This window comes from Bufo gargarizans, chromosome 5 (genome assembly GCF_014858855.1).
Source record: "Bufo gargarizans isolate SCDJY-AF-19 chromosome 5, ASM1485885v1, whole genome shotgun sequence".
Classification (NCBI taxonomy): Eukaryota; Metazoa; Chordata; class Amphibia; order Anura; family Bufonidae; genus Bufo; species Bufo gargarizans.
The window spans coordinates 298136030-298162098 of record NC_058084.1 but is presented as its reverse complement, the minus strand read 5'-3'; positions in this window follow the sequence as shown (position 1 = coordinate 298162098).

Sequence of the window (26069 nt, the reverse complement as noted above, 5' to 3'; positions counted from 1 at the left end):
GCCTGGTGCATTGCGGTCCATGTGATAGCCGCGCCTGCTGGTGGGACGCGGCGTCCCGGTCACGTGATCGGATCATCCCACTCCGGGAGGCGGACGCGCCACACAGAGCGCGCTTTTTGGTGTTCAAATACAGCATCCCCATGGCGATTTGTCGTGCAACTGAAGACATCATTTCAGTTGCCCCAGAGGTGCCCCCTAAACAATTTTCTTAAAAGGTCTAATAGTAAAAGTTTTATTTTAAGCTACCTCATATTCTATATTGTTTTTAACAATAGCAGATGCAGCAAGGACTGCAATATTAAGTATTTTGCCCAAAAAGTTTATTTTTATTTTTTTATTAACACAATATTACAGCTGTATATAACGCTTGAATTTCACACGTGCAGATACAGCAAGGGCTGTAAAATTGTGTATTTTGCACAAAAATTTTGTTTTTACAACCCAGAAAATTATAGCTATATTTCTAGCTTAAATTGCACACTGACTAATGCTGCAAAGGCACCAGATGTATGATATTGCCAAAAAAGGGTGGTGAACTGAGCTTACATAAAATGGCCACTGCCGCCCACCTAACTAACAGACGGATAAAAGTAATTTTTCTCTGTCACTGGGCTCAGGGCAGGGTAAAAAGATTGTGCACTGCACCCACACAACTAAATCTGTGTAGATCGCTGAGTTCAATTGGAGTTCTGATTAAAGATTCTGTAGGCATGGCTGTGATGGCTTCTAAGGTCACACAGTTAAACGCTTGTTGAACACTGAACCCAAACTTTTACTGAAATATTCGGGTCTGGGGTCCAAAAATCCTAAAGTTCAGTACGAACCCGAACTTTACAGTTCGCGTTCGCTCAACCCTAGTGAGGCAACATCTCAGACAGTTCAAGCTTTTGTGTGTGTGTAGGGGGAACTTGCAATGCAAGGGTGCAATGCATGTTCTACAATCCAGAGAGTACTATTTTTAATCTCTGTGTTAACACACAGCAGGCCCAACTTTTTTACAGGGCATCTCCAGACAGTTATTGTGTCCTTGTGGTGGGAATAATCCCATAATAGGTTGGCAGCTTGTGTTTTACACTAGAGAAAATGTTTTTGTTTTTTTTTCTTCTGAATTTGCATATTTCAATGCATATAAGACATTAGGCCTACATCAGTTACAAGTACTGCATTATTCCCAAAGTAAATTGTCAATAGCAGTGTCTTCAGTGTTTTTTTTAAAGGGACAGACATTTAATTGAATCTTGTAGATAGAACAAAGTAGAGCTCTCAAGTGGTAAAGGTGCTCTGACCTGCTCTGCATGGATCCGGGCTGTGTTTACACCCAAAGTAGATGCAACAAAAAAGTCCAAATGGATCCAGCGAGTAAAATTAATGATTCTTTATTTCTTCATTTAAAAAAAGTATAAACAAGTAATCCTCCTGCATAAAATCAACCATAAGACAGGTTTTCTTCATGGATTCAAAGTATAAAGTATTCAGATACAGGCATGTAATGGCTTTTTAAGCAAAAAGGGAGGAATGAAATCAATTGAAAATGTTAAGGAACGCCCGCAGTGCAGGTGTAGGATAAAATGTAGATAATATTAACTCTTGATTAGGGATGAGCGAACTCGAACTGTATAGTTCGGGTTCGTACCGAATTTTGGGGTGTCCGTGACACGGACCCGAACCCGGACATTTTCGTAAAAGTCCGGGTTCGGTGTTCGTCGCTTTCTTGGCGCTTTTGTGACGCTTTCTTGGCGCTTTTTGAAAGGCTGCAAAGCAGCCAATCAACAAGCGTCATACTACTTGCCCCAAGAGGCCGTCACAGCCATGCCTACTATTGGCATGGCTGTGATTGGCCAGAGCACCATGTGACCCAGCCTCTATTTAAGCTGGAGTCACATAGCGCCGCCCGTCACTCTTCTCTGATTAGCGTAGGGAGAGGTTGCGGCTGCGACAGTAGGGCGAGATTAGGCAGATTAACTCCTCCAAAGGACTTGATTAATCGATCGATCTGCAGCTGTGGATCATTGAGCTGCTGAAATTCAATTGTTCACTGTTTTTAGGCTGCCCAGACCGTTTTTCAGTCACTTTTTTCTGGGGTGATCGGCGGCCATTTTGTGTCTTGTGGTGCGCCAGCACAAGCTGCGACCAAGTGCATTTAACCAGCAATAGTCTGTTTATTTTTTGGCCATATACTACATGAGGGGCAAGCTGCGCCTGTCACCAAGTGCATTTAAACCTCAATGGTGTGGTTGTTTTTTGGCTAAAGCCTACATCAGGGTGAAGCTGTCACACCAAGTGCATTTAACCAGCAATAGTCTGTTTATTTTTTGGCCATATACTACATCAGGGGCAAGCTGCGCCCGTCACCAAGTGCATTTAACCCTCAGTAGTGTGGTTGGTCAAGCTGTCACACCAAGTGCATTTAACCAGCAATAGTCTGTTCATTTTTTGGCCGTATACTACATCAGGGGCAAGCTGCGCCCGTCACCAAGTGCATTTAACCCTCAGTAGTGTGGTTGGTCAAGCTGTCACACCAAGTGCATTTAACCAGCAATAGTCTGTTCATTTTTTGGCCATATACTACATCAGGGGCAAGCTGCGCCCGTCACCAAGTGCATTTAACCCTCAGTAGTGTGGTTGGTCAAGCTGTCACACCAAGTGCATTTAACCAGCAATAGTCTTTTCATTTTTTGGCCATATACTACATCAGGGGCAAGCTGCGCCCGTCACCAAGTGCATTTAACCCTCAGTAGTGTGGTTGGTCAAGCTGTGACACCAAGTGCATTTAACCAGCAATAGTCTGTTCATTTTTTGGCCATATACTACATCAGGGGCAAGCTGCGCCTGTCACCAAGTGCATTTAACCTTCAATGGTGTGGTTGTTTTTTGGCTAAAGCCTACATCAGGGTGAAGCTGTCACACCAAGTGCATTTAACCAGCAATAGTCTGTTAATTTTTTGGCCATATACTACATCAGGGGCAAGCTGCGCCCGTCACCAAGTGCATTTAACCCTCAGTAGTGTGGTTGGTCAAGCTGTCACACCAAGTGCATTTAACCAGCAATAGTCTGTTCATTTTTTGGCCATATACTACATCAGGGGCAAGCTGCGCCCGTCACCAAGTGCATTTAACCCTCAGTAGTGTGGTTGGTCAAGCTGTCACACCAAGTGCATTTAACCAGCAATAGTGTAGTTATTTTTTGGCCATATCCCAGTCTAATTCTGTCACTAAATCCATACCGGTCACCCAGCGCCTAAATACTAGGCCTCAAATTTATATCCCGCTAAATCTGTCGTTACCGCTGTACTGTTGTGGCTGGGAAAGTTATTTAGTTTCCGTCAAAGCACATATTTTGTTCTGGGTTGAAATACAATTCCCAATTTAGCAATTTCATAATTTAGTGGTTTCTGCTATATCAGAGCTATTTGAAATCTATCCCTAAAAGGGTATATAATATTCAAGGTGCACATAGGGTCATTCAGAATAACTTCACACACACGCTACTGTGCATTTCCAAGTCTAATTCTGTTAGTAAATCCATACCGGTCACCCAGCGCCTAAATACTAGGCCTCAAATTTATATCCCGCTAAATCTGTCGTTACCGCTGTACTGTTGTGGCTGGGCAAGTTATTTAGTGTCCGTCAAAGCACATTTTTTGCTCTGGGTTGAAATACAATTCCAAATTTAGCAATTTCATAATTTAGTGGTTTCTGCTATATCAGAGCTATTTGAAATCTATCCCTAAAAGGGTATATAATATTCAAGGTGCACATAGGGTCATTAAGAATAACTTCACACACACGCTACTGTGCATTTCCAAGTCTAATTCTGTTAGTAAATCCATACCGGTCACCCAGCGCCTAAATACTAGGCCTCAAATTTATATCCCGCTAAATCTGTCGTTACCGCTGTACTGTTGTGGCTGGGAAAGTTATTTAGTGTCCGTCAAAGCACATTTTTTGTTCTGGGTTGAAATACAATTCCCAATTTAGCAATTTCATAATTTAGTGGTTTCTGCTATATCAGAGCTATTTGAAATCTATCCCTAAAAGGGTATATAATATTCAAGGTGCACATAGGGTCATTCAGAATAACTTCACACACACGCTACTGTGCATTTCCAAGTCTAATTCTGTCACTAAATCCATACCGGTCACCCTGCGCCTAAATACTAGGCCTCAAATTTATATCCCGCTAAATCTGTCGTTACCGCTGTACTGTTGTGGCTGGGCAAGTTATTTAGTGTCCGTCAAAGCACATTTTTTGTTCTGGGTTGAAATACAATTCCCAATTTAGCAATTTCATAATTTAGTGGTTTCTGCTATATCAGAGCTATTTGAAATCTATCCCTAAAAGGGTATATAATATTCAAGGTGCATATAGGGTCATTCAGAATAACTTCACACACACGCTACTGTGCATTTCCAAGTCTAATTCTGTTAGTAAATCCATACCGGTCACCCAGCGCCTAAATACTAGGCCTCAAATTTATATCCCACTAAATCTGTCGTTACCGCTTTACTGTTGTGGCTGGGCAAGTTATTTAGTGTCCGTCAAAGCACATTTTTTGTTCTGGGTTGAAATACAATTCCAAATTTAGCAATTTCATAATTTAGTGGTTTCTGCTATATCAGAGCTATTTGAAATCTATCCCTAAAAGGGTATATAATATTCAAGGTGCACATAGGGTCATTCAGAATAACTTCACACACACGCTACTGTGCATTTCCAAGTCTAATTCTGTCACTAAATTCATACCGGTCACCCAGCGCCTAAATACTAGGCCTCAAATTTATATTCAGCTAAATTTGAATACAATACATTGGGGCAAATAATATTTTTGTTGTTGTGGTGAACCATAACAATGAGGAAAACATCTAGTAAGGGACGCGGACGTGGACATGGTCGTGGTGGTGTTAGTGGACCCTCTGGTGCTGGGAGAGGACGTGGCTGTTCTGCCACATCCACACGTCCTAGTGTACCAACTACCTCAGGTCCCAGTAGCCGCCAGAATTTACAGCGATATATGGTGGGGCCCAATGCCGTTCTAAGGATGGTAAGGCCTGAGCAGGTACAGGCATTAGTCAATTGGGTGGCCGACAGTGGATCCAGCACGTTCACATTATCTCCCACCCAGTCTTCTGCAGAAAGCGCACAGATGGCGCCTGAAAACCAACCCCATCAGTCTGTCACATCACCCCCATGCATATCAGGGAAACTGTCTGAGCCTCAAGTTATGCAGCAGTCTCTTATGCTGTTTGAAGACTCCGCTGGCAGGGTTTCCCAAGGGCATCCACCTAGCCCTTCCCCAGCGGTGGAAGACATAGACTGCACTGACGCACAACCACTTATGTTTCCTGATAATGAGGACATGGGAATACCACCTCAGCATGTCTCTGATGATGACGAAACACAGGTGCCAACTGCTGCATCTTTCTGCAGTGTGCAGACTGAACAGGAGGTCAGGGATCAAGACTGGGTGGAAGACGATGCAGGGGACGATGAGGTCCTAGACCCCACATGGAATGAAGGTCGTGCCACTGACTTTCACAGTTCGGAGGAAGAGGCAGTGGTGAGACCGAGCCAACAGCGTAGCAAAAGAGGGAGCAGTGGGCAAAAGCAGAACACCCGCCGCCAAGAGACTCCGCCTGCTACTGACCGCCGCCATCTGGGACCGAGCACCCCAAAGGCAGCTTCAAGGAGTTCCCTGGCATGGCACTTCTTCAAACAATGTGCTGACGACAAGACCCGAGTGGTTTGCACGCTGTGCCATCAGAGCCTGAAGCGAGGCATTAACGTTCTGAACCTGAGCACAACCTGCATGACCAGGCACCTGCATGCAAAGCATGAACTGCAGTGGAGTAAACACCTTAAAACCAAGGAAGTCACTCAGGCTCCCCCTGCTACCTCTTCTGCTGCTGCCGCCTCGGCCTCTTCTGCTGCTGCAGCCTCGGCCTCTTCTGCTGCTGCCACCTCGGCCTCTTCCTCCGCCTCTGGAGGATTGTTGGCACCTGCCGCCCAGCAAACAGGGGATGTACCACCAACACCACCACCACCTTGGTCACCAAGCGTCTCAACCATGTCACACGGCAGCGTTCAGCTCTCCATCTCACAAACATTTGAGAGAAAGCGTAAATTCCCACCTAGCCACCCTCGATCCCTGGCCCTGAATGCCAGCATTTCTAAACTACTGGCCTATGAAATGCTGTCATTTAGGCTGGTGGACACAGACAGCTTCAAACAGCTCATGTCGCTTGCTGTCCCACAGTATGTTGTTCCCAGCCGCCACTACTTCTCCAAGAGAGCCGTGCCTTCCCTGCACAACCAAGTATCCGATAAAATCAAGTGTGCACTGCGCAACGCCATCTGTAGCAAGGTCCACCTAACCACAGATACGTGGACCAGTAAGCACGGCCAGGGACGCTATATCTCCCTAACTGCACACTGGGTAAATGTAGTGGCAGCTGGGCCCCAGGCGGAGAGCTGTTTAGCGCACGTCCTTCCGCCGCCAAGGATCGCAGGGCAACATTCTTTGCCTCCTGTTGCCACCCCCTCCTTCTCGGCTTCCTCCTCCTCTTCTTCCACCTGCTCATCCAGTCAGCCACACACCTTCACCACCAACTTCAGCACAGCCCGGGGTAAACGTCAGCAGGCCATTCTGAAACTCATATGTTTGGGGGACAGGCCCCACACCGCACAGGAGTTGTGGCGGGGTATAGAACAACAGACCGACGAGTGGTTGCTGCCGGTGAGCCTCAAGCCCGGCCTGGTGGTGTGTGATAATGGGCGAAATCTCGTTGCAGCTCTGGGACTAGCCAATTTGACGCACATCCCTTGCTTGGCGCATGTGCTGAATTTGGTGGTGCAGAAGTTCATTCACAACTACCCCGACATGTCAGAGCTGCTGCATAAAGTGCGGGCCGTCTGTTCGCGCTTCCGGCGTTCACATCCTGCTGCTGCTCGCCTGTCTGCGCTACAGCGTAACTTCGGCCTTCCCGCTCACCGCCTCATATGCGACGTGCCCACCAGGTGGAACTCCACCTTGCACATGCTGGACAGACTGTGCGAGCAGCAGCAGGCCATAGTGGAGTTTCAGCTGCAGCACGCACGGGTCAGTCGCACTACAGAACAGCACCACTTCACCACCAATGACTGGGAATCCATGCGAGACCTGTGTGCCCTGTTGCGCTGTTTCGAGTACTCCACCAACATGGCCAGTGGCGATGACGCCGTTATCAGCGTTACAATACCACTTCTATGTCTCCTTGAGAAAACACTTAGGGCGATGATGGAAGAGGAGGTGGCCCAGGAGGAGGAGGAGGAGGAGGAGGAGGAAGAGGGGTCATTTTTAGCACTTTCAGGCCAGTCTCTTCAAAGTGACTCAGAGGGAGGTTTTTGGCAACAGCAGAGGCCAGGTACAAATGTGGCCAGCCAGGGCCCACTACTGGAGGACGAGGTGGAGGAGGATGAGGATGAAGCATGGTCACAGCGGGGTGGCACCCAACGCAGCTCGGGTCAATCACTGGTGCGTGGCTGGGGGGAAAGGCAGGACGATGACGATACGCCTCCCACAGAGGACAGCTTGTCCTTACCCCTGGGCAGCCTGGCACACATGAGCGACTACATGCTGCAGTGCCTGCGCAACGACAGCAGAGTTGCCCACATTTTAACCTGTGCGGACTACTGGGTTGCCACCCTGCTGGATCTACGCTACAAAGACAATGTGCCCACCTTACTTCCTGCACTGGAGCGTGATAGGAAGATGCGCGAGTACAAGCGCACGTTGGTAGACGCGCTACTGAGAGCATTCCCAAATGTCACAGGGGAACAAGTGGAAGCCCAAGGCCAAGGCAGAGGAGGAGCAAGAGGTCGCCAAGGCAGCTGTGTCACGGCCAGCTCCTCTGAGGGCAGGGTTAGCATGGCAGAGATGTGGAAAACTTTTGTCAACACGCCACAGCTAACTGCACCACCACCTGATACGCAACGTGTTAGCAGGAGGCAACATTTCACTAACATGATGGAACAGTACGTGTGCACACCCCTCCACGTACTGACTGATGGTTCGGCCCCATTCAACTTCTGGGTCTCTAAATTGTCCACGTGGCCAGAGCTAGCCTTTTATGCCTTGGAGGTGTTTTGTCTGAACGTGTATTAAGCACGGCAAGGGGGCGTCGTTACAGACAAACGCAGCCGCCTGTCTACAGCCAATGTGGACAAGCTGACGTTCATAAAAATGAACCAGGCATGGATCCCACAAGACCTGTCCGTCCCTTGTCCAGATTAGACATTAACTACCTCCCCTTAACCATATATTATTGGACTCCAGGGCACTTCCTCATTCAATCCTATTTTTATTTTCATTTTACCATTATATTGCGAGGCTACCCAAAGTTGAATGAACCTCTCCTCTGTCTGGGTGCCGGGGCCTAAATATATGCCAATGGACTGTTCCAATGTTGGGTGACGTGAAGCCTGATTCTCTGCTATGGCATGCAGACTAATTCTCTGCTGACATGAAGACAGATTCTCTGTTACGGGACCTCTCTCCTCTGCCTGGGTGCTGGGCCTAAATATCTGACAATGGACTGTTGCAGTGGTGGCTGACGTGAAGCCTGATTTTCTGCTATGACATGCAGACTAATTCTCTGCTGACATGAAGCCAGATTGTCTGTTACGGGACCTCTCTCCTCTGCCTGGGTGCTGGGCCTAAATTTATGAAAATGGACTCTTACAGTGCTGGGTGACGTGAAGCCTGATTTTCTGCTATGACATGCAGACTGATTCTCTGCTGACATGAAGCCAGATCCTCTGTTACGGGACCTCTCTCCTCTGCCTGGGTGCTGGGCCTAAATATCTGACAATGGACTGTTGCAGTGGTGGCTGACGTGAAGCCTGATTTTCTGCTATGATATGCAGACTGATTCTCTGCTGACATGAAGCCAGATCCTCTGTTACGGGACCTCTCTCCTCTGCCTGTGTGCTGGGCCTAAATATATGCCAATGGACTGTTGCAGTGGTGGCTGACGTGAAGCCTCATTCTCTGCTATGGCATGCAGACTGATTCTCTGCTGACATGAAGCCAGATTCTCTGTTACGGGACCTCTCTCCTCTGCCTGGGTGTTGGGCCTAAATTTATGAAAATGGACTCTTACAGTGCTGGGTGACGTGAAGCCTGATTTTCTGCTATGACATGCAGACTGATTCTCTGCTGACATGAAGCCAGATCCTCTGTTACGGGACCTCTCTCCTCTGCCTGGGTGCTGGGCCTAAATATCTGACAATGGACTGTTGCAGTGGTGGCTGACATGAAGCCTGATTTTCTGCTATGACATACAGACTGATTCTCTGCTGACATAAAGACAGAGTCTCTGTTACGGGACCTCTCTCCTCTGCCTGTGTGCTGGGCCTAAATATATGCCAATGGACTGTTGCAGTGGTGGCTGACGTGAAGCCTCATTCTCTGCTATGACATGCAGACTGATTCTCTGCTGACATGAAGCCAGATCCTCTGTTACGGGACCTCTCTCCTGTGCCTGGGTGCTGGGCCTAAATTTATGAAAATGGACTGTTGCAGTGGTGGCTGACGTGAAGCCTGATTCTCTGCTATGACATGAAGACTAATTCTCTGCTGACATGAAGCCAGATTGTCTGTTACGGGACCTCTCTCCTCTGCCTGGGTGCTGGGCCTAAATTTATGACAATGGACTGTTGCAGTGGTGGCTGACGTGAAGCCTGATTCTCTGCTATGACATGCAGACTAATTCTCTGCTGACATGAAGCCAGATTGTCTGTTACGGGACCTCTCTCCTCTGCCTGGGTGCTGGGCCTAAATTTATGAAAATGGACTCTTACAGTGGTGGGTGACGTGAAGCCTGATTCTCTTCTATTATATGAAGACTGATTCTCTGCTGACATGAAGCCAGATTGTCTGTTACGGGACCTCTCTCCTCTGCCTGGGTGCTAGGCCTAAATTTATGAAAATGGACTCTTACAGTGGTGGGTGACGTGAAGCCTGATTCTCTGCTATGACATGCAGACTAATTCTCTGCTGACATGAAGCCAGATTGTCTGTTACGGGACCTCTCTCCTCTGCCTGTGTGCTGGGCCTAAATATATGAAAATGGACTGTTGCAGTGGTGGCTGACGTGAAGCCTCATTCTCTGCTATGACATGCAGACTGATTCTCTGCTGACATGAAGCCAGATCCTCTGTTACGGGACCTCTCTCCTCTGCCTGGGTGCTGGGCCTAAATTTATGAAAATGGACTCTTACAGTGGTGGGTGACGTGAAGCCTGATTTTCTGCTATGACATGCAGACTGATTCTCTGCTGACATGAAGCCAGTTCCTCTGTTACGGGACCTCTCTCCTCTGCCTGGGTGCTGGGCCTAAATATCTGACAATGGACTGTTGCAGTGGTGGCTGACGTGAAGCCTGATTTTCTGCTATGACATGCAGACTGATTCTCTGCTGACATGAAGCCATATCCTCTGTTACGGGACCTCTCTCCTCTGCCTGGGTGCTGGGCCTAAATTTATGACAATGGACTGTTGCAGTGTTGGCTGACGTGAAGCCTGATTCTCTGCTATGACATGCAGACTAATTCTCTGCTGACATGATGCCAGATTGTCTGTTACGGGACCTCTCTCCTCTGCCTCGGTGCTGGGCCTAAATTTATGACAATGGACTGTTGCAGTGGTGGCTGACGTGAAGCCTGATTCTCTGCTATGACATGCAGACTAATTCTCTGCTGACATGAAGCCAGATTGTCTGTTACGGGACCTCTCTCCTCTGTCTGGGTGCTGGGCCTAAATTTATGAAAATGGACTCTTACAGTGGTGGGTGACGTGAAGCCTGATTCTCTGCTATGATATGAAGACTGATTCTCTGCTGACATGAAGCCAGATTGTCTGTTACGGGACCTCTCTCCTCTGCCTGGGTGCTGGGCCTAAATTTATGAAAATGGACTCTTACAGTGGTGGGTGACGTGAAGCCTGATTCTCTGCTATGACATGCAGACTAATTCTCTGCTGACATGAAGCCAGATTGTCTGTTTAACGGACCTCTATCCTCTGCCTGGGTGCTGGGCCTAAATTTATGAAAATGGACTCTTACAGTGGTGGGTGACGTGAAGCCTGATTCTCTGCTATGATATGAAGACTGATTCTCTGCTGACATGAAGCCAGATTGTCTGTTACAGGACCTCTCTCCTCTGCCTGGGTGCTGGGCCTAAATTTATGAAAATGGACTCTTACAGTGGTGGGTGACGTGAAGCCTGATTCTCTGCTATGATATGAAGACTGATTCTCTGCTGACATGAAGCCAGATTGTCTGTTACGGTATCTCTCTCCTCTGCCTGGGTGCTGGGCCTAAATTTATGAAAATGGACTCTTACAGTGGTGGGTGACGTGAAGCCTGATTCTCTGCTATGACATGCAGACTAATTCTCTGCTGACATGAAACCAGATTGTCTGTTACGGGACCTCTCTCCTCTGCCTGGGTGCTGGGCCTAAATTTATGAAAATGGACTCTTACAGTGGTGGGTGACGTGAAGCCTGATTCTCTGCTATGATATGAAGACTGATTCTCTGCTGACATTAAGCCAGATTGTCTGTTACGGGACCTCTCTCCTCTGCCTGGGTGCTGGGCCTAAATTTATGAAAATGGACTCTTACAGTGGTGGGTGACGTGAAGCCTGATTCTCTGCTATGACATGCAGACTAATTCTCTGCTGACATGAAGCCAGATTGTCTGTTACGGGACCTCTCTCCTCTGCCTGGGTGCTGGGCCTAAATTTATGACAATGGACTGTTGCAGTGGTGGCTGACGTGAAGCCTGATTCTCTGCTATGACATGCAGACTGATTCTCTGCTGACATGAAGACAGATTCTCTGTTACGGGACCTCTCTCCTCTGCCTGGGTGCCGGGGCCTAAATATCTGAGAATGGACTGTTCCAGTGGTGGGTGACGTGAAGCCAGATTCTCTGCTATGGGACCTCTGTCCAATTGATTTTGGTTAATTTTTATTTATTTAATTTTTATTTTAATTCATTTCCCTATCCAAATTTGTTTGCAGGGGGTTTACCTACATGTTGCTGCCTTTTGCAGCCCTCTAGCCCTTTCCTGGGCTGTTTTACAGCCTTTTTAGTGCCGAAAAGTTTGGGTCCCCATTGACTTCAATGGGGTTCGGGACGAAGTTCGGATCGGGTTCGGATCCCGAACCCGAACATTTTCCGGAAGTTCGGCCGAACTTCTCGAACCCGAACATCCAGGTGTCCGCTCAACTCTACTCTTGATGTACATGCCTGTGGCTGAAGACTGACTTGCACTTAAAAATATTTATTAGTAAATAATATAATAACACAATGTACAATAATGTAGGAATGAGAAACAATCATATATTATTAATGTAATAAAATATCTGTATAATAATTCATTCCATAAGACCTTATGCACACAACCATTGTTTTGGTCCGCATCCGAGCCACAGTATTTGCGGCTTGGATGCGGACCGATTCACTTCAATGGGGCCGAAAAAGATGCTGACAGCACTCTGTGTGCTTTCCGCATCCATTTCTCCGTTCCGTGGTCCACAAAATTTGCTGTTACGTTCTCTCAAAGAATTCCCACACACCCAAAAAGAAATGAAATGCAAAATAAAAAGCTACATAAATTGCAACACAGAAGGCATCATATACATGTTCATGTGCACACTATGCAATTTAGCTTAAATAGGCAGTACAACCAGAAAACTGAAGGTGCGTTTTCTTGAGCATCTGAATGATATCACCAACAAAAAAACATAAATCGTAACATCTCTGGCGCATCTAAATAATTTTTGGAACAAGATAATGGTAAGGTTGGGTCTCTCAGTTTAACGGGTATAGAAAAAGGAAAATTATACAAGCCAGGGGCAGTTTCAAAAAATGTATATATTATTGGAGAGAGAAGCTTTCTGCATTTTTACCTTAAACACAGCTCACCCTTATGGGATGAATTATCATACAGATATTTTATTACATTATTAATATACTAGACATTAAGCCCGTTACAATAACGGGCGCTAGAACACTGTTATGGAGGGGTACCTATGGATGACACTGTTATGGGGGGTACCTGTGGATGACACTGTTATGGGGGGGTACCTGTGGATGACACTGTTATGGGGGGTACCTGTGAATGACACTGTTATAGGGGGGTACCTGTGGATGACACTGTTATGGGGGGGTACCTGTGGATGACACTGTTATGGGGGGTACCTTTGGATTATACTGTTATGGGGGGGTACCTGTGGATGACACTGTTATGGGTCGGTACCTGTGGATGACACTGTTATGGGGGGGGGGTACCTGTGGATGACACTGTTATGGGGGTGTACCTGTGGATGACACTGTTATGGGGGGGTACCTGTGGATGACACTGTTATGGGGGGTTACCTGTGGATGACACTGTTATGGGGGGTACCTGTGGATGACACTGTTATGAGGGGGTACCTGTGGATGACACTGTTATGGGGGGTTACCTGTGAATGACACTGTTATGGGGGTACCTGTGGATGACACTGTTATCGGGGGGTACCTGTGGATGACACTTTTATGGGGGGTACCTGTGGATGACACTGTTATGGGGGGTACCTGTGGATGAAACTTATGGGGGTACCTGTGGATGACACTGTTATGGGGGGGTACCTGTGGATGATACTGCTATGGGGGGTACCTGTGGATGACACTATTATAGGGGGTACCTGTGGATGACACTGTTATGGGGGGATACCTGTGGATGACACTGTTATGGGGGGTACCCGTGAATGACACTGTTATGGGGGGGTACCTGTGGATGACACTGTTATGAGGGGGGCATCTGTGGATGGCACTGTTATGGGGGGGGCAGCCTGTGTGTGTGTGTCCGTCCGCTGTGCATGCGCACTTCTATAATCGGCACACACGCACGGACACCAGCCCTGAGCACATACACAGGGCATTTATTAGTATAGATATATATCCTCTATAATAAAGTCCCTGTGTGCATGTGCGACCGTGTGTGTGTGACGATTAGTTAAGTGCGCATGCGCGGCGGTCAATTAACACACAGCGCTCCGCACGCACCACCCACCCCTACGCATCGGCCCGCTGCTGTGCCCAGCTCCACCGTGCCTCCTCCTCCCCCTCCGGCTTCCTCTGCAGCTGACTGACACCCCGGGATCTGGGCCCGGCAACCGCCTGCCACAACGTATCCTTCGCCGACACCACTGCCCACACCTTCACAACGGGCAGAGAGTGGCCCGTACCTGTTGCAGCATTGCATACTGGAGTTCATAGAATTCCCAAAGAGCCAGGGAGGATAAAGCTGGGAGCACTGGGGATGGGGACCTCCTATTCTGGACCCTGGGTATCTGTCAGCACAGGGGGCACATCTTAGTCTCCGCAGCGGCCGCATCCTACTCGCTCCTATCTCACCCTAACCCCGTCCACCAAAGTCAGGAAATGGCCGCATAGTAGCATGTGAGGGAAGCTATCACAGGCAGAGAGCATTACACATGTATTACACTCCAACCCTCATCATTATACTATAACCCTCATTGGAGTGTAATGAAGGGGATTGGAGTGTAATATTTGTGTAATGATGGGGGTTGGAGTGTAATATGTGTGTAATGATGGGGGTTGGAGTGTACTATGTGTATAATGTTGGGGATCCTGGGGTGTAAGGCATTTGCAGATGAAGCTGGAGAGGGAGGACGAGTCACGGTGGAGCTGGGTGCAGTTGCGGGCGGCGTGTGGAGCGCCTTTGTGCTGATAGGTCCCCATGCCACTCATGCCCAGTATAACAAACGGCACGCACACACACACGGACACAGGGCACTCACACAGGTATTTTATTATGTACACTTCAGCCCCATCACATAAAATCGTCTGTGTGCTGTTTGTTATAGTGGGCATGCGTGGCGCAGGGACCCATCAGCAGCCCCCTCTGGTAACTCAAACCCACCCCCCTCCCCAGTATTATTAATTGGTGGCCACAGGGTCCCCCTCCTCCCCCCAATCATTGGTGGCAGTGGGCAGTTCCGATCAGAGTCCCAGCAGTGTAATGCTGGGGCTCCGATCGGTTACCATGTCAGCCAGAAGTCACGCTACTGAAGTCCTGGCTGCCATGGTATGTTAGTGAGCAGCATTATACTCACGTGCGCCGTGGCCGCCGGGCGCTCCTTCTTCTCATAGGTCTGTGCCATAAGCATTAGCAATGAGCCGCACAGACAGAAGAAGGAGCGACCGGCGGCCTCGGTGCACGTGAGTATAATGCTGCTCTCTGCTCACTAACATACCATGGCAGCCAGGACTTCAGTAGCGTGACTCCTGGCTGCCATTACACTGCTGGGACTCCGATCAGAACTGCCCACTGATATGGCCTCTCACCTCCACTCACAGAGACTGCCGCCGGACTCACATGTATGGGTGCTGAAGGCGGTGTCCGTACGTGCGTGCCGATTGGCCAGCGAGCCGCGCATGCACACTTAACAAATCAGCACACACGCACGGACACCACATACACAGGGCTTTTATTAGTATAGATGGTTGTTTTTCATTCCTGCATTATTGTACACCGTGTCATTATATTATTTACTCATATATATAAGTGCAAGTCAGTCTTTAGCCACAGGCATGTACATCAAGAGTTAATATTATCTACAATTTACCCTACATCTTCACTGCGGACATTCCTTAACATTTTCAATTGATTTAATTCCACCCTTTTTGCTTAAAAAGCAGTTACATGCCTGTATCTGAATACTTTATACTATGAATCCATGAAGAAGACCTGTCTTATGGTTGAAACGTGTTGATTTTATGCAGGAGGATTACTTGTTTATACATTTTTTTTAAACGAAGAAATAAAGAATAATTGATTTTACTCACTGGATCCATTTGGACTTTTTTGCTGCATTTAATTGAACCTCTGCCTTAAAGTTCCAGAAAACATATATAAGAGCTAGGCCTTGTCCTTCCAGAGCTACAATGTGGGTGGTAGCTGCACTAACTAGAAGAAGTAGTAGTAGTAGTAGTAGTAGTAGAAGTAGTAGAAGTAGTAGAAGTAGTAGAAGTAGTAGAAGTAGTAGAAGTAGTAGGACACTGTTTTCCCTGGCTTCAAAAATGTGCAACATTATCATTGAGGAGAAAGAGGATGGGATTGGATGGCTCACTCCTTCTCTCAGTCACAGCAAGATGATGTGGAGGTCACTTCTGAGTCTGACACTGTGTAATGGAGGCAGGGGTATAGCATTCCTCCTGCTCCTCACAGTCCCAGAGAAGCCTGTCAGTGGCACGCTCTCTGTCTTCACTGCTCCCTCCTAGTAGGGTGCCTTCTTATTTCCTAAGAAGAAGCAACTAAACCCCACCACACACTCCAACAGATAGTCAAGAGAGTCTCCCTGTTTATGACTTAAATCAGTCAGTGTTTAGACTGGTTCAGGGAGAGGCTGGGGACCCTATGCATAGTTGAGTTGGTAGTGGTAATGGTGGTAATAGTATTGGTGGTGGGGAAGTGGTAATGACTGTGGTTTTCGGAACAAGTATATAGCAGGGAGTCGGGAGGGGGAGCAAGTAGCTTACCATGATATATCTGATAAAAGTGCCTGGGAGGATGAGGACTATGATGGCAATTTTGTGTTGGACAGGACCTTGGAGATCAATCAGAGTGCTGAGGAGACATCAGAGAAGAAGGGTGGTGGTGATCGCAGCAGTAAAGTGTGAAGGCAATGAAAAGCCAAAACCACCCAAAGAACTGGTAGTGCAAAATCTGCTTCTTGTGTGGTTAGCTCAAGAGCTTGTGATGTCGCTTATACTGGTGGGTTCAGGCTCAAAACATGCCAGAATTGTAAACACATATATATTAGATATTGCCCTTTAACAACCAAAAACATACCCTTAAAACAAAAACACCTTTAAAAAATCCTTAGTTAAAAGTAATATAAGAGTGTATGAATAAAGGTAGTAGTGGCTACACTTGGTGAGTGGATATATATATATATATATATATATATATATATATAAGATGAAATAGTAATCAACTGGCGCTACACCATATAAGAGCGCAGCAGTGTAATAGCAGTCCCGTACTTGCTATGGAGGATGCTGTGCAGGCTAGCTGCACGGGTCCCAAATTTGTATATAAAAGTATAAATGTAACACTGCGCGCTATCGATAGATCAGTTGAATGTATTAGAATGTACAGAATATAGTTAAAATAAATAGCTGGCAATCTGCAGAGTCATTTACCGCTCAGACATGTAATACCACAGGCGCGCTACAAAATGTCCAAGTCCTACCTTAAACGCACGTGTACGTGTGGAGGTGCAATGTTCTGCAGCGATCCTCTTCTTGTATTTCTCTGTAATAGTGCAGAAGGGGAAGCGGGTCCAAGGGGAGAGGATGGCCAGCATAGGCTAGTATTATAGTTATATTACAATAGGTATTGGGAATATAGCCCCGGCCGGTGGCAAAAGTATTCCCGTTACCTGTGGGTTAATGCTCACGTCTGAGCAAGTGACGTCACCGCAAATTGAGCTACGGGTAGTAGTCGGAGTCAAACCTCCTACGCGTTTCGAGTACGGGCGGTACTCTTCATCAGGGAACGTTACACCCACTACGTATGTTCTCATTATTTATAATGCATGCTATGCCTTTCCCCCTCCTCCTCATAACAGTTGTTACTAATCAAAACCAAATAGCTCGATCTCTGAGTTAAGGCCCTTCGGCAACATTGTATCTAAATTGAATATCCATTCTGTTTCTTTCTTTGATTGCTTCTTAATATAGTCTCCACCCCGGGCATCCATTTCTATCTTCTCTATGCCCAAAAAAGACATGCCTTCTATTTTTCCTCCATGCAACTCAGTGAAGTGTCTAGAAAGGGGGTGTTCTATTGATTTTTTTCTTATATTATTGATATGTTCACTTATCCGTTTTTTTAATTTTCTTTTTGTACGTCCAATGTATAGTTTGTGACAGGGGCATTTGATCGCATAAATAACCCCTTCTGTGTTGCAGGAGATGTGTCCCCTTATCTCCTGTTCAAAACTACCCTGTTCAAAAAAATGAAAATAAAGAAAAAAAAGACAAAACAGAGATAAAGGATAGAATACCACCTATCATAACCCCATACAACACACAAACCCACATCCTTAGAAAAATTGTAAAGAAATACTGGGATATATTGAAAGAGGACAAGATTATAGGCAACCTTATACCAGCAAGACCAGCCTTCATATATAAAAGAGCAACCAATATAGGCAACAAGATTGCCTCAACTAGCAAAGGAGCAGGTATATTAGGCAAAAAGAGGAATATCCAGAGTAATCTCCCACAGGGCTTCTTCCCGTGTAAAAAATGTGCCCCATGTAAAAGTACAGCAAAAAATACAGTGAAAACACAATACATAAATAACTATGAGGGTAGTTTTGAACAGGAGATAAGGGGACACATCTCCTGCAACACAGAAGGGGTTATTTATGCGATCAAATGCCCCTGTCACAAACTATACATTGGACGTACAAAAAGAAAATTAAAAAAACGGATAAGTGAACATATCAATAATATAAGAAAAAAATCAATAGAACACCCCCTTTCTAGACACTTCACTGAGTTGCATGGAGGAAAAATAGAAGGCATGTCTTTTTTGGGCATAGAGAAGATAGAAATGGATGCCCGGGGTGGAGACCATATTAAGAAGCAATCAAAGAAAGAAACAGAATGGATATTCAATTTAGATACAATGTTGCCGAAGGGCCTTAACTCAGAGATCGAGCTATTTGGTTTTGATTAGTAACAACTGTTATGAGGAGGAGGGGGAAAGGCATAGCATGCATTATAAATAATGAGAACATACGTAGTGGGTGTAACGTTCCCTGATGAAGAGTACCGCCCGTACTCGAAACGCGTAGGAGGTTTGACTCCGACTACTACCCGTAGCTCAATTTGCGGTGACGTCACTTGCTCAGACGTGAGCATTAACCCACAGGTAACGGGAATACTTTTGCCACCGGCCGGGGCTATATTCCCAATACCTATTGTAATATAACTATAATACTAGCCTATGCTGGCCATCCTCTCCCCTTGGACCCGCTTCCCCTTCTGCGCTATTACAGAGAAATACAAGAAGAGGATCGCTGCAGAACATTGCACCTCCACACGTACACGTGCGTTTAAGGTAGGACTTGGACATTTTGTAGCGCGCCTGTGGTATTACATGTCTGAGCGGTAAATGACTCTGCAGATTGCCAGCTATTTATTTTAACTATATTCTGTACATTCTAATACATTCAACTGATCTATCGATAGCGCGCAGTGTTACATTTATACTTTTATATATATATATATATATATATATATATATATAGTTATATATAGGTGCTCACTCCACAACCCACCCCAGGTTGTAGGCAAGAAAAAAAAAATATTGTGTATAGATGGAGGGCACACAAAATATCTGGGGCAATGTGGGCTAAACAATAAATATTTATTAATATATATAAAACCTATTTATATAGAAACATTTGTCGGCAGATAATAACCATTTGGCCCATCTAGTCTGCCCAATATACTAAATACTATGAATAGTCCCTGGCCCTATCTTATATGAAGGATGGCCTTATGCCTATCCCATGCATGCTTAAACTTCTCCACTGTATTTGCAGCTGCCACTTCTGCAGGAAGGCTATTCCATGCATCCACTACTCTCTTAGTAAAGTAATACTTCCTGATATTACTTTTAAACCTTTGCCCCTCTAATTTAAAACTCTGTCCTCTTGTAGAAGTTTTTCTTCTTTTAAATATTCTTTTCTCTTTTACCTTGTTGATTCCCTTTATGAATTTAAAAGTTTCTATCATATCCCCTCTGTCTCGTCTTTCTTCCAAGCTATACATGTTTCTTCCAAGCTATATAGATAAAAAGTCAGCAATCCATACCATAATGAATAAATAGTAAATCCAAAGTCATATATCTGCAGAATAAATATGATACTTCAATAGTTGGTCAATGTCAAATTATTGCACTTGGTTATAAATGAACAGATCGTTCATATGAAGCAGTGTATCTGTAAATCAGACCCCCAAACCTCTATTAGCCTCAGATCAGCCTCCCATCAGGACCCCCAGCCTCCATCAGCCTCAGATCAGACCCCACAGCCTCCATTAGCCTCAGATCAGCCCCCCAGCCCCCATGAGATTAAAATCAGACCCCCAATCAGTCTCAGATCAGACCCACATCCCAAATCAGCCTCAGATGGGACCCAGAGCTACCATCCGCCTCAAATCAGCCCCCACAGCCCCTATCAGACAAACCAAACTCCAATCATATCCTATCAGCCTCTAATTGGACCCCCCAGCCCCACTCAGCCTTAGATCACACCCCACAGCCTCTATCAGACCTCAGATCAGAAGTAAGTAGTCACTGACAGTGAGACCGCCGCAATAGGTGCCTTCGGAGTAAACTGTGTTAGTCTGTTGTCTAGGACAGCAGCTATCACAGCTCTAGCATGTTGCTATGGAAAACTTCACCATGTTAAGGCCATGACATATTATTATTTCACCTTCCTACTATGATGTCATAGAATGTCACTGAGGAGGAAATGGTTAAATGAGCAAATGCATCAAAGCAGCACAATTTCATCCAATAATACCACAGTTTTTTTCTGCAAAACCCTGTGACCATCGACATGATTGTCACTACAGGCAAACAGTTTTTACTGGAAAAACTGTGCAACCAAATAACAATGTATTTTAAAACCTTGGTCCTGGTTTTGGCCACAAACAGATGTAGCCTAAGACTTAAGTCATTTTGTATTCCAGGAATGTACAGAATTAAGGCACTCATAAAAGAACAATGCTCCAATTCCATTAACTGTGTATTGAGTATATTGCAACACTAGATGTATACTATACCTGAAAATATCAATACCATTGCACATGCAATATAATAATGCATCTGGCATTCATTTGCATCTAAAAGCGGTCTCAGTAATAATGAGATGCAACTTATTTGTTTTCCAAATAATATATATGCAAATTCCTTAACCTTCTAAATTTATGACTATGAAACTGTTACAACAAATTGCACTTTTTAAAACAATAGACTTAAAAATGCTATGAAAATCTCTTATCTCAGCACAGCCATTAAATTGATTATTATATAGTAACCTTTTTACTAAATTATATGTCTAGAATACAGCTGATGCGATGCTAAATTTGCAAGTATGATGCTAAATGTGTTTAACCTGTACAAAATTAATGACGTGATGACAATAAGATGGAATAATTGCTTTGCTTAAGCAATTTACATGCTTCAAAGTGGACAGCTTCTGGATGTTAAATTAGTATCATTTGCATAGAGAGTTAGAAAATTGCAGAATTTAAAATTTGGAGAGTATATTAATCCGTATGGAGAATTACAAAGATTTTCAATACATAAGTCATTATAAGAAATATCACCTGTCAAAACACTAACTTGATTGGAAGTGTAAAAATGTCTGGAAAAAATGATTATAAAGCATTGCATGAAGAACGTCATTTTTACAGGGTCAACACAAACCAGAAGGCGCTACCACATACTACAAAAAAGCCTCATGTTCTTATGTTATCACAAGGCGCAAAACATGGTGCAAGGGGAACTTGGAGGTTTAAAGGGCATCTGTCAGTAGATTTGTACCAATGAAACTGGCTGACCTGATGCATGTGCACTTGGCAGCTGAAGGCATCTGTGTTGGCCCCATGTTCATATGTGTAGCATTGCTAAGAAAATTAGATGCTTTAATGTATGCAAATGAACCTCTAGGAGCAACGGGGACGTTATCACTACTACAAGAGGCTCTGCTTTCTCTGCAACTGCCACACCATCTGCCCTTTGATTGACATGGACAGACATAATAATGTTTACACTACCTGGACCTGTTAATCAAAGTGGAGAGGGACACTTTAAGGCCGTGTAACCACAATAGGAATATGTAAAGCATATGTTCATCTAAATACATTATTTTATTGTTTACATTTATAGCATAATTAATTTACTGATGTGTCCACCCTTTTTTTAAAATTTAATTTTATAACACATAATTATGTTAAAAAAAAGGAGTTTGACAGTGCCGAGTCTCAAATAGGTCTGAACAAATTCTGCCAACATGACAGACATATTACCTTATATATAACATTATACAGATAATAGAACATTAATCCAATACATAGTCAATAATCAAATGAAAACATTCACAAATCTTCCAATTTTCTTCCATATTCCATTAAATTAGTTCTCCCACTGTCAATCCGAACTTATCACCCTTATCCCCCCCGAGGTGGTTGTCTTGGTGGTCTTTACCATTGGTCATCCCTCTCTGTGAATCTGTGAATTTGTGATTTATTGTGATCAAATATTCACTATTTTGTGTAGCTTCAAAAGCGTGTTTTAGTTGATAATACCGATATTGACTCATTGAATCTATACTGATTCCGGGACATAATTCCTTTAATGCTCTTATTATCCCATTTTAACTAATTGTGAAGCATACATGATGCCGTGATTTACCCAATAATTAAAATCCATAACTAATTGAAATTCTGCAATATTACTATTGCCCCACAAAGGTGAAAAATTTTAAGAGTTAGAGATCCCCAATATATATTTTTTTTTTATCTTGCCCCAGGACAAATCCACCATTCGACAAATTGGGCACTTTGTTCCCTTTGTTTTTTAATATGTCCTGCCTCCAATAGGCTAAAGATGCCATATCTTGGGCCATTAAAGTCCCATTCCAAGAATTCTTATAAATAATTCCCCCCGACTTTATCCACTGAACTTGAGCAGCCAAATAATATCCCTGAAAAAAACAGACCGATAACCCTCCATACTCTTCCGCTAACCAGATATATTTTTGCTTAAGTTTTGCCCTTTTTCTTCCCCTGATTAGCTCATTTAGCAGTCGTTCCAAATGGTTGAAGAAATAATCCTCTATCCAAATCGGACATGACGCCAAAATATACAAAGTCTTGGGAAGCAAGATCATTTTTATCAATGAAATTCTATCCGCTTGTCCTATGGGTAGTTTCCACCAAACACCAATTTTGCTTTTACATCTAGATATCAAAGGAGTGACGTTGAATCTAGCAAAATCTAATATGTTTGCACTTAGCTTTATACCCAGATAGTTCATAGATTCAGTAGTTTTTACTACCTTAATACCTAAGGGGTACAGTGGATCTTTCTGGTCCAATGGTAACAATACTGATTTTGCCCAGTCGACTTTATATCCCGAAATATCACTGAACATATTTATTAGCTCCATAAGATAAGGTAGCTGCAATGTTGGGTTCTCCGAGAAGACAAGCATGTCATATGCATACATACTTATCTTATCAGAGGCCCCATTCATACTAAAACCGGAGATACCATCGTCTGACCTAATTTTTACAGCCAATGGTTCTATGAATATGGCAAACAGTAGGGGTGAAAGGGGTCATCCCTGTCTTGTTCCTCTATGCAACTCCACTGGTTCGGACCATACCCCATTGATGTTAATTCTGGCCTTGGGGTGATTATATAAGATCTGGATCCATTTAATTAAATAATTACCCATGCTCATCCTATACATTACTTTCCAGATAAATTCCCACTCCACCCTGTCAAACACCTTCTCAGCGTCTAATGACAGGATGGAGCAGGATCCACCCTTCCCCCATTGACCTGGATGTTTAAGAAGGCTCTGCGTATGCTAGATTGTACCAATCTCTTGGGTATAAACCCAGTCTGGTCTTGATGAATTAACGTGTCAATTACCCGCCTTAATCTGTTGGCAAATATTTTAGCGCAGATTTTATAGTCTGTATTTAAGAGAGAGATCGGGCAATATGCACCGATCTCTCTCTCATCCTTGCCTTTTTTTTAAATAAGTGTAATTACTGCCTCGGATAAAGATGCGGGCAACTGACCTGTCTGATAGATATTTTTTAAGACCTGTAATAGCATTGGCAGGATTACACCCCCATATTGACAATAGATTTTGAACGGGAGCCCATCAGTCCCTGGGAGGAGTTTTCCTGAATGATGCCCACAACCTCAAGTACTTCCTTTAATTCTATAGGTCGGTTTCATATTTTGCATTCCTGCTCCCTTAATTTAGGAAGGTCAATGCTCTCCAAAAACTTTTCCTCTTCTCCATCCTGCTGGTTTTTATTACTAGTATATAAAATATTATATCACCCAACAAATTCTCGCTCAATGTCCTTCGGGGATGTTAGTATCTCTCCACGTCCACTTTTTATATTATTTATTCTGTTTTCCTTTTTTTGATTTTGGATCAGAAATGACAAGAGGTTTCCTGGTTTCCCAGCTTGCAAAAAGTATTTAGCTCTTGTAAAAAAGACCCTGTGCTGTGCTTTTTCATATAGATAATTTTTGTATTCCAATCTAGCTTCCTCGAGACATGATTGTACAGTGATATTGTGATAAGTAATTCTCCCTGTAGGTGCTGAACCCTTTTTTAAGAGCATGTTCTTTTGCAGCATATTCTTAATTTTTCCCGTTAATTTTGGCTTTGAATACCCAGCGCAAAAACGCTTTAAAAAAGAGTCCAATACGATATGCATAGGTGCAGATGGAACATTCAATAGCCAAAACTCCTGGATCTCCTTTGTTATACTTTACTGATCTTTAATTAATTTAATCCAAAAAGGGTTTAATCTGAAACTCCTTATTTTCTTTTTAGCATTCCCCATTTTTATCACAATGAGAATAGGGAAGTGTGGATTTCATACTTAATTTTTATAACAGTGTCTAGAAGATCAGGGGTAGCTAAAGCTAAATCTATTCTAGACATGACAGTATTTCCCCGACTAAAACAAAAAATGCTTTATTTTTTTCCCGTAAAGGTGTCACCAGATATCTATCAATGCCATTTCCCGGGAAACCCTTCTTAATGTTGTTGATTTATTCTTACCTACTAAATAGGGATGATCCTGGGAGTATCTGTACTCCTCCAAGTCCATGGCATCATTGAAGTCACCAGTTACCAAAACCGGACAACGTGCTCTAGAACCTATAAAGTCCGCTAAGTGGGACATAATACACATGGAAAAGGGAGGAGGAACATATACAAATGCCAATATGCAAGAATTGCACCCCTAAGTAACAGTGCAGGAAAACAAATCTACCTTTATCAATTCTATTGGTAATTGGGATATAATCAATAGATCCATGGACATAGACACTAACACCCCAGGAATGCACCGAGAAGCAATATTTTTGTTTGAAAAAAACAAGATTTTTGTGCTAGATACTACATTTGCGGCCTTTGCTGCATTTCTGACAGTCTAATAAAACCGTTAAATACTTCTGTTATATTGTGGTTTGAAAAAAACACCCATTTTGTGCTAGATACTACATTTGCGGCCTTTGCTGCATTTCTGACAGTCCAATACAAGCGTTAAATACTACTGTTACATTTTTGTTTGAAAAAACTACCATTTTGTGCTAGATACTACATTTGCTGCCATTGCTGCATTTCTGACAGTCCAATAAACACCCATTTTGTGCTAGATACTACATTTGCGGTCTTTGATGCATTTCTGACAGTGCAATATAATTGTTAAATACTGCTGTTATATTGTGGTTTAAAAAAAAAACACCCATGTTGTGTTAGAAACTACATTTGCGGCCTTTTCTGCATTTCTGACAGTCCAATACAAGGGTCATGAAAATAAACAAAACTCTTTGAATGAGGAGGTGTGTCCAAACTTTTGGTCTGTACTGTATATACATATATATATATATATATATATATATATATATACATACATTGTATGAACATATAAGCCACATTTCACAAACCACACTTGATGACATGGGTCCAGTAGATGTGTCAGATATTGATTATCAGGATAGCTAATCAATATGAACAGCAGTTCGAAGATCGTCGACCGTGAGACAGGTTAGTTTTACCCTACTGATGATCGTGTTGTCGCAATAGTAATCCTGCTCAGTACGAGAGGAACCGCAGGTTCAGACATTTGGTGTATGTGCTTGGCTGAGGAGCCAATGGGGTGAAGCTAC